The 10835-nt window shown below is 35.4% G+C and overlaps 1 non-coding gene across 1 annotated transcript; it reads right to left on the bottom strand.

Annotated features, from left to right (window-relative positions):
• Positions 1–10120: 10120 nt before the first annotated feature.
• LOC128280352 (small nucleolar RNA R71) lies at positions 10121–10227 on the bottom strand. The gene has a single exon (XR_008270532.1). It is a non-coding gene; the product is annotated as a small nucleolar RNA R71 (small nucleolar RNA).
• Between the last annotated feature and the right edge of the window lie 608 nt (positions 10228–10835).

The raw sequence follows: 10835 nt of genomic DNA, 5'->3' as shown, positions 1-10835 counted from the left end.
ATACGAGATGTTAGAGTGTGGCAATGGCGATGTGCATGTCTAGGATTGGATCCGAAGAGAGAGCTTGGTACTTAAGCAGTCCGACGGACTCACCTCCTCTTCTTCCTGGTTTCCTACTTGGTGCGCAGCTTCCATTCACTTTAACTTACCTTTAAAAGTGTCTTTTACAACACCAACTTAGCTTTTCCAAACTAAGTGTTTTGAATGCACCAATGTGGCGCATCAGATCCGGTCATAACATCCAGGCCGGGTTTGGGGTGTTACAAATACTACTTGAATTATGTAGAAATTTAGAAGGTTAGTGAATTTTTAGATGCTGATTAAGTTGAATAAATGGAAGGATTATGAGCTAAAGTGATGAAAATTCAAGTTTAAAGTGGGAAAAGGATTGAATTGTAAAAGAGGTTCAAATTTTGGTATAGTGGGGACTAAATTGAAAAGATTTTAGAATTAATGTTTTATAGTGAAAATTAAGACCTGAAATTGTTTAAAGTGGGTAGTGAATGTAAATTAAAGATTTGTTTTGAAGAAAAAGAATTAGCTATGATTTAGGGACTAAATTGGAATTTAGGTAAAAGTTATGTAGAAATCAAAATGTATGATGTTAAATGGTACATTGATAATTTTTAATTATTTAATTTTTCGTAGCAAACATAGTACCGGAAGCATCAAAAAAGAAAGGAAAAGGGAAGGTGGACGAAGAATAATTCAAAAACTACGGTTTGTATTTCTATAAACCGAACTTAATAATTAATTGTTGCTTTTATTATTTAACGTGTTTGGTAAGTGAAATAGAGGTAAGAATTGCTATTTTTGTATTGAATTGAATTTAGTTGGGAGTGTTGAATCGAAGTGTGAATTGACTGTTATCTAAAAATTTAAAATGAATTGAATACCTTATTAACAGTGTCGGGCTAGGTTGGAAAGTGGCATGCCATAGGATTGGAAGTGTTCAGGGATACTTCGACCTTGAGTCGATGAGGCACTATAAGTGTCGTACTGTTACTTCGACTTCGATTCGATGAGGCACCATGTGTGTCGTACTGTTACTGTTACTTTGGTTTAATCTGATAAGCTACTATGTACCGAACTACTATTGTTTATTTCGGCAAAGCCGATGAGGCACTGAGTGCCGTACTGGTGTGTTGGTTGGATTTGTGTATCCACCAAGGTCCGAGTTATGTTAATAGGGGTAAAATACTATACTGGACAACTGAATGACTGTGCTACTGTACTGAAAGATTAATTGTTATTGATTGATTTTGAATTGAATTGAGTGTTTCTTTGAGAATGAATTATGAATATAGTTAGTGAAATGAGAATTGAAATTTAATAGTTTAAATGCATTTTGTGTTAATAATTGTTTTAAATGTTGGTTTATAGGAATACCACTGAGTGTATACTCAGCGTAGGTTTGTTTTCGTGCACAGGTTAGGTACAAAAGCGACTAACAACCCAGCATCCAAGACAAATCCGAGCTCAAATACTTGGTGATGTATCTTATTTTGAGAAATGGCATGCACCTAAGTTGTCTTTTAAAGTTACTTTGAGTGTGAATGTTATTAGTGTGAAAGATGATAATGGTTAATCCATATATGCAAAATTTATAGCTTATAATATGGTTTTTTTATAGTTTAATTTAAATTGATTTGGATGGTATTTAAAAACAATGTTTAGAAATTCTATGTTAGATACTTATAAACATACATGAGCTAGATCATTATATTGATAGTTTTAACGTGTTTTAGATGTATTTAATTATGTTTTGGAGTGTTTGAATATTTGGATTTTAAGTTGCTTGTTATTCAAGGTTTGCAGGGTTGGTAAACTTGAACTTTAAGGTTCATTTTGAGTCCATACGGCCTAGCACACAAGCGTGTGATCAGTCCGTGTGAGACACACGGCTTATGCACGGGCATGTGATTAGGCCGTATGTCCCCTGCATCTAAAATATTGTAAACAAAATGCCTAGGTATGGCCATACAGGCAGAGACATGGGTGTGTGTCTCAACCGTGTATGGTACAAGACCACAGGACATGGGAATGTGCCTGGCTGTGCGAAAACTGCACTAGATTTGAATTGAAAATAATTCCACACAGGCTACGCACATGGGCGTATGTTTTGGCCGTGTGAGATCAATTTGTTCATGAGTAACAAGTCAGAGGGCTCCACAGGTAGAGGACATGGGTGTGTCCAGGCCGTGTAAGTCACAGGTGTGTCAACACGGGCATGTCTTGGAGACACACGGGCGTGTCTCTAAACCACACGAGCGTCTGGTGCTGTTCATTTAAGAAAAATTAGAAATTTTAAGAAATATTTTATAAGCTACTAATCGGGTTCCGATTTGTTTATAACATCTTCTTTAGGCCTCGAATGTCCATTAAAGGGCTAATATAATAAACTACTGAACTGTATAAAAAATAATTTTACATAAATCGAGTTATAAACTATAATGACTGGTAACGCTCCATAATCTTATTCCGAGGTCAGAAAAGGGTTAGGAGGTGTTACAAAAGTTGTTTTTCTATTTGAAATAAATCTCTACAATTCAACAAGGGTTTTACTTTTTCTCCTTATAAATAGATGGCACCGGTAGAGCTATGGACACAACTTTAAGAGACAGTTACTCTGTTGAAAAAAAGAGAATTTATTCTCAACTATTAAATATATTTTCTAGAATAATAATTCTATTGGTTCTATTAAAAAAAGGGAATTTTTGTTTTCACCTCAAAAGGAAAAGAAAAGGTTTTCTAGTTTTGTGTTTTGATTCAATTGGTTTGAGCCCACACTTGGAACAGTTTATGGTACGAGAATAGTGGAGAAGATCGTTTGGTTGAAAGCTGAAAAACATCAAGGGTCTGCTTATCCAAAAACATATATACAATTTCGGTCTACGGTTTATTATTAAAAATATCATAAACTGGGTCGGTTTTCAAATTTATAATTTACTACTGTGCAAGAAAACCATTTTCAAATCGAATTTTTTCCAACAAATGAAGATAAGATTTGGGATTCTCACTTTATGGAAGAAATGGAGTTTGTAATTCTCAAATTGACAATTCCTAAAAAGGTGTCATGGAGAGATTTTGGTTTCTGCAAGGATTAGCTTCTAATATACAGGTTGAAATGGTCTAAGTCTAGATGAGATAGATACGTTCATTCATAAAGAAAGGCCCTAATCAATTTGATGATAAACAAATGTCGAGTCAAAGTTTCTAGAACCTCGTAGAAGTTTGATTTTGGGGGGCGTAATGACTTGCCTAAAGCTAATTGTTAAATGTGTTTTTCTCTAAAAGAGAGAGAGAGAGAATTAGTGATTTGTTAATAAGTAGCCTATTGAACTGAGACCCCATTTATTTTTCTCACTTGTATTAGGTTTATATTAAATTTTTGCATGTTTGGGGGTAAAATATGACGTTTTTGTAGAGTTTCAGGATTCATTCAGTGATATCGTGATATCTAATGGGGGATACCTAGATTTCCTTAATAGTTTTGTGGGTGGCCAAAAATTGAGCGGATATCGCGATACACTTGATATTTCAAAAGTAAACTTTTGGCAAAATGCCCAGTGGTAACGCAATATCAGGTTAGGTATCAGGATACCCAAATCAGTTTCAAAAGGAGGGATAAAAAATTCGGGGTTTGATGGTCGCTAAACTAACTAAAAATTTTGACTAAGGTAAGCGCACCTATCGGACAGTAGTATAGTTGTGGTGAAACCAGAAATATCATATCCACAAGGACTAAAAGTACTAGTAATTACTATCTTTTTATTATCTAGCCTAAAAATTAAAGGGATGTTTTTAAACTAAGATTGACTATTTAATTAATTAAGAGCACGACAGAAATAAAAGATGGAAAATACTTTTGGAAAATCGATGGAGAAGACAATACCTAAGGAAGAATCCACCTAGACTCCACTTACTACTTTTGAACTAGATGATTTATTCACTTGACTTAATTCGTAGAAATCCCTAGTTTATGTTAATATCTCTCTCGAGACTAAAAACAACTAACTCTAGGTTGATTAATTGAAATCTCTTTCTAATTAAAATCCCTATTGTCGCATTAACTCGATCTATGGATTCCCTTATTAGATTTGACTTTAATCCGACAGATTTATGTCGCCCTATTTCTAGGATTGCATGCAACTTCGCTTAATTATGGAAGATCTACTCTTAAACAGGGACTTTTGCTCCACTGAATAAGCACATTAGACTTGAATTAATATCCTGAAATACTAAAGCAAGAATTAAGAACACATAATTAAGAATAAGAACACGTATTTATCATATAATTCAAATAGTAATAAGATCTGTCTTAGGTTTCATCTCCCTTAGGTATTTAGGGAGTTTAGTTCATAATGATGAGGGAAAACAACAAAACATAAAGAAACCCAAAGAACTTTTAAGGAAATTGAATGGAGATCTTCAGTCTTGAAGTAGATCCTGCTTCTGAGATGATTCTGATGGCTGTCTTCGAGTATCCTCTACCTTCTATTCTGTCTCCCCCTTGATCCTCTTCTCGTGTGTTTAAATAGACTTTGGAATGCCCAAAATAGCCCAAAATTAGCCTGTTCTGATTAGAATTAGACTTGGGCTCGACAAGGACACGGCTGTGTACCACGCCCATGTGAAGGTCCTCAAGCCTTGTGCAATTTTGATGTGGCTTAATGTCGACACGACCATGACACATGGGTGTGTGGCCTACCCGTGTGGAAGTGTCTAGGCCGTGTGAAGCACTGAAATAAACCCATTTTGTCTGTTTTTGGCCTTTTTCTTGCATTATTCGCTTTCCTATGCTCATCTGGATATCAAACATGAAATTAAAGGATTAGGAGCATCAAATCCACTAAATCGTATGATAAATCATCCAAAAATATGCCAAGCATGGGATTAAAATATGTTACTTTTGAGGTTTATCAAATATCCCCACACTTAAGCATTTGCTTGTCCTCAAGAAAAATCCTCAACTCACAATTAAAATGCATTCTTCTCAACTTATAATTCTTATCAATAATGTTTTGAAATAATTCCCAACTAATCATACATTGAGAGTTCAACTAAAAGAACATCAAAGTTTCAAACAATACAAGTTGAGCATTTTAATCATAAAATCATAGGTATTTCCTTTTATCTAAGTAATTACCTTTAATTCCAAATCGATAAGAGTTGACATCCTCACTAAAGATTCACTCAGATCACTCAAAGTGTTTAAGGTTCAACAATGAAGCACTCATTAGTCAAACATGGAAAGTTATTGCCATAGGCTTGCATGAAAATCAAGTCTCCACCACTATAAATGAGATGATACACAAATCAAAAGGTCTTTAGCAGGGTTGTAATGGGGCTTGGTTTAAAGGTGTGGATAAAGGCTGAAAAAGAGGATTAGAATTGAGATCAATTTAATAAATTACCAAACTTCGAAAAATAAAGTTAATTACTGAATTACAAACAAGTGCCAAAATTAAAACTATCCAAAACTAATGAATTGAGCTTTTTCTCAAAATAGTAACTTTAACTTATCTAAGCTCAATATGAAAGAATAACAATATGTAATTACATGAATATATAAATATTTTTTTTAAGAATAAGAACAAGTATGGAAAGTACATAATAAGAAATAATTCAGCAACTGAAATGAACGAACATAGTTAGGTAACTAATCAAATCAAATCTCGATAAAAATGGAGTGAATAAAAAGGGAGAAATTCTTAACGAATCAAAAAGGGTTAATTTGTGGGTTATCATTAAAGGGAAATCAAGAAATGATGTTCAAAGCTCAAAGGGGTTTAGTAAAGGTTAATTATGTGGGTAGGCTTTTTATGGAGTAAGTGAGTTAAAACCTAGTGTCTTCATCATCTTAGTATATCAAATCAAAGGTGTGGTCTCGACATGTATAATCAATGCAAGTTATAGAATAATAAATTAGTATTGACTCACTCATAACCATCAATAAAAGTGAGTAAGAAAGATATATGCTCTAAAAGGCTCAAAATCTCAAAAAATTATGGGTTTTTTGATGTCAATCCTGTAAATTTCGAACTTCAAGATAATATTTCATTTCAGGGAAACAACCTAACAATTTTAATTTTCAAAAATTCAAATTATCATGCTTGATTCTCTATTGTCCTAAAGTTTAAATAATCAATGCAAAATTACCTATGTTTTAATCAAAACATATTAATAAAAATCATAAATCAATCAAAATTCATTCTAATAGTAATATGAGAAAATTATTTGAGAACAAAATATAATTTAGGAATTTTCGATAATCATATAATTAACCTCCCCACACTTAAGATGTACATTTTCCTTAATGTAGAAACAAATATAAATCATAATAGAAATAAAATATCATAAGATAGGGAGATAATTGAAACTGCCCTGAATGGTGAATGAATTTCCCAGAATAGTGAAAAGTGGAATTGTAGATAATTGTAGGGATAGTGCAAACCTTTGAGCAACTGATAAGAAAATAAACACAATGCTAAAGAAGATTAAAGGGTTACTCATTAAGAAACAACCATAATAATTAATATAAATTTTAAAATAGGAAAAAAAAATAGACATAATAGGAAAAATAAAAATAGAATAAAAGATAAAAATACAGATAACCATAAACATAAAAATAATCGGACTCAATGGTGCTCATCATCAGACTGAAGAGGGAAGCTACTATTGGGGCGAGAGAGGCGGGCTGGTGGCCATGTGGGTAGGGGGAAAAGGAGGGAGGAAAAAGGGAAAGAAAAGGAAATTAAGGGTGGGGGAAGGAAGAAAAGAAAGGAAAGAGAAAGGGGAAGGAGAAAGGAAAAGGGGAGAGGGAGCTAGGTTTAAGGCGGCTGGGGTTGGGGAAGAAGACAAAAGTGAAAGAGAATTAGGGATTGGGGGGTTTAAAAGGGGACACGGTCGTGTAACGGTCAGTGTTAGGCCACACGGCCATGTCACACGCCCGTGTGGTCGAATTCCATCCCATGTTCGTTGAGGAATGTTATAGTCCATTCGTCACAATGCAGTATCACACGGGCGTGTGCTATATTGTTCGCTTCTTCCACACCCATGTTGTATCCCACACGCCCGTGTGCTTCACCCATGGAGCTCTCTGACTAGTTTAAAATTTTAAAAATTTAGCTCCAGTTTTCACACGGTCGTATCGCACGCCCGTGTGGTCTCTGTTAGGCCGTGTCTCTATCGATATTTGGGAAAATTGAGTCCCAGGATCAAGACGACCAAGGATACACCCATGTGTCTAGGCTGTGCGGATCGCATGGTCATATTGCCAGGACGTGTATGTTTAATCCCTGTTAGAGCAGATGGCCTGGGACACGTCCGTGTGTCCAGGCCGTGTGGGTCAAAAACCTGCATTTAAACAGGAAAAAATAGATAAAAATAGACTAGTTAGTGGTGTTAGTTCTCGGGTTGCCTCCCAAGAAGTGCTTATTTAGAGTCTAAGCTCGACTTACCTCGTATTCACATGGTCACGGTGGATTACAAATTCGAAACTCCTCTTTCCTGCTATCAATTTTATCAAAATAAGGTTTGAGTTGAGTACTGTTTACCTTAAAAGTGCCGAAATCAGTATGTGTTACCTCGACTGTACCGTATGGGAAGACATTTAGTATCGTCAAGGGAGTTGTGCTATTAAGCTCAGAATTGGTAATACAAGGGTCTGCATCATCCAACAGTACCTTCTCCCCAACTTTAAATTGATTCGTTTCATCTGTAAGCTCATCATGGATTCGCTTTGGTTCCCTTTGTACTCTCGGTTTCTCCTTAACTTGTGTCAGCCATTCATCTAGTTCCTCAATCTGTAATCTTTGTTCTTCAAGAGACATTTTTTTGGTATTGAATGAGTTTGACCTGGCTCTATCACGTCTTTGCGAGGAATTTCCTGCACAAAGAGTTGAGTTGTAATGTTGCTCATATCAAAATGACTTGTAATATCATCTCTATCACTAGACATTTTAACAGAATCATGAGCTTTGAGAATAATTGTGTCATCTCCTACACGAAATGTGAGTTCACCTGTTCCAACATCAATGATAGATCTAGCAGTTGCTAAAATGGGTCTGTGATAAACCATAATATATACATGTTTTTACCCCATGCTTGGCATATTTATGGATGATTTTTCCTTGGTTTCATTGAATTTGATGCTCCTAATCCTTTAAATTCATGTTTTATACTTAGGCAAGCATAGGAAGGCAAAAAAAGCAAGAAATGGGCCAAAAAAGACAAAATGGACCTAATTCAATGTTTCACACGGCTCAGGCACTTCCACACGAGTAAACCACAAGCCCGTGTGAGGCACACGGTCAGGCCACACGCCCATCTGTCATGACCGTGTCGACTAAAAACCAAGACAGAATTGCACACGGCCTGGGGACCTTTACATGGGCATGGCACACGACCATGTTCCTGTCAAGCCTAAGTCTAATTCTACTCGGAAAAGGCTAATTTGAAGGGTTTTTGAAGCATTCCAAAGTCTATATAAACACCCTAGAAGAGGATCAAGGGGGACACAAAGAATAGAAGGCAGAAAACACTCAAGAATAGCCATTGGGATTAGCTCAGAAGGAAGATCTATATCAAGACTGAAGATTTCCGTCCAATTTCCTAGAAGTTCTTTGGGTTTCTTTATGTTTTTTTGTTTTCCAATTTTTGAGATGTTTTCCATTATTATGAACTAAACTCCCTAAATACCTAAGAAAGACAAAACCTAAGACAAATCTTATTACTCTTTGAATTATATGATAAATACTTGTTCTTATTCTTAATTGTGAGATTTAACCCTTACTTTATTATTCCAGAATATTAATTTAGGTTTTTGATGGTCTTATTCAGAGGAGCAAAAGTCCCTGTTTAAGGGTAGATCGTTCATAATTAAGCGGAGTTGCATGCAATCCTAGAGATAGGGCAACATAAATCTGCTGGATTAGAGTCAAATCTAATAAGGGAATCCATAGATCAAGTTAATACGACAATAGGGGTTTTAATTAGAAAGAGATTTTGATTAATCAACCTAGAGTTAGTTGTTTTTAGTCTCGAGAGAGATATTAACATAAATCAGGGATTCCTACGGATTAAGTCAAGTGAATAAATCGTCTAATTCAGAGGTAATAAGTGAAGTCTAGGTGAATTCTTCCTTGGGTATTGTCTTCTCCATCAGTTTTCCAAAAGTATTTTCCAACTTTAATCTCTGTCGCAATCTTAGTTAATTAGACAATTAGTTTTAGATTAAAAATTCTTTTAATTGTTAAGCTAGATAATAAAAAAGATAGTAAATACTAGTACTTTTAGTCCTCGTGGATATGATATTTTCGGTCTCACCATAACTATGCTACTGTTCGATAGGTGCACTTGCCTTACTCAAATTTTTAGTTCGTTTCACGACCATCAAGTTTTTAGCGCCGTTGCTGGGGACTAAGTTATTAGGAACGCTTAATTTTTATTACTTTGGCCATTTTTTTACTACAATTTAATTTTGTTTTTATTTTAATTACTAAATTTTCTTTTCTTTACTTCTGGAAGGTTTTTATAGTTTATGACTAGAAGAAACCCGTCAGGACCTTTGCTTTTTGGTAGTGGGATTGAGAGCACAGCTCGTAAAAACTGAAGAGAAATAAGGCGAAGCCTACAATACATAGAGGCGAAAGGACGATATCCTTACTACAACCGAGGAGGTGGCTAATAATCAGAATAATCCGTTACCTCCTGTAGTTGCTACAAATCCAGTAGGTCAGAATACTGCTCCTTGTACTATGTTTGATTATGCTAAACCTATTTTAATAGGAGCTGAATCGAGTATAGTTAGACCTGCTGTTGCTGCAAATAATTTTGAACTGAAACCGAACACAATTCAAATGATACAACAGTTTGTGAAGTTTGATGGTTTGCAGGACGAGGATCCAAACACTCATTTAGCAAATTTTCTAGAATTCTACGACACCTTTAAGATCAATGGCGTTTCTGACGATGCCATTCGCCTTTGGTTGTTTCCCTTTTTATTGAGAAATAATGCTAAGCAGTGGTTAAACTTGTTACCACGAGGGTCAATCACTACTTGGGAACAAATGACCAAAAAATTTTTACTTAAATTTTTTCACAGGCTAAAACGGCTAAATTGAGGAATGATATCCCTTCTTTTGTGCAGATGGATTTAGAAACTCTTTATGATGCATTGGAGAGATACAGGGACTTATTAAGAAGGTGCCTTCACTATGGGTTACCTCTATGGCTACAGGTTTAGACTTTTTACAACTGTGTGAATCCCTCAATAAGGCAACTGATAGACACAATCGCCGGTGGAACTTTAAACAACAAAACACTTGAAGAGGCTTACGAGTTCATAGAAGAGATGTCACTAAGTAATTATCAGTGGCAAGTCATAAGGACAAAGCCGACAAAAGCAGCCAACGTTTTTAACATCGACGCGGTCACTATGCTATCTAACCAGGTAGAACTTTTGAATAAAAAAATTGGTGGTTTGTATGGTTCTACTCAGGTACATCCAGTGATGATGAGTGATTCAAATGGAGGAGGAGTACACAACAGAGATTATCCATCCTTCAATCGTTGCACCGAGGAGGAAGAAGTCCACTATATGGGTAATAACTCTAGACCTCAAAATAACCTGTATAGTAACACTTATAATGCAGGTTGGAGGAACCATCCCAATTTCTCGTGGGGTGGTTAAGGAAATAAAAGACCACAACATCCTCCAGGTTTTCAACAAGCACCTTACCAACAAGAGAAGAAACTGAACCTTGAAGAGATGTTTACAAAATTCATCTCGGTGTCGGAAACTCATTTTCAGAATATCAAGATAGTGCTTA

Source organism: Gossypium arboreum, chromosome 8 (genome assembly GCF_025698485.1).
Source record: "Gossypium arboreum isolate Shixiya-1 chromosome 8, ASM2569848v2, whole genome shotgun sequence".
Taxonomy (NCBI): Eukaryota; Viridiplantae; Streptophyta; class Magnoliopsida; order Malvales; family Malvaceae; genus Gossypium; species Gossypium arboreum.
This window is presented reverse-complemented; position numbering and strand designations above follow the sequence as displayed.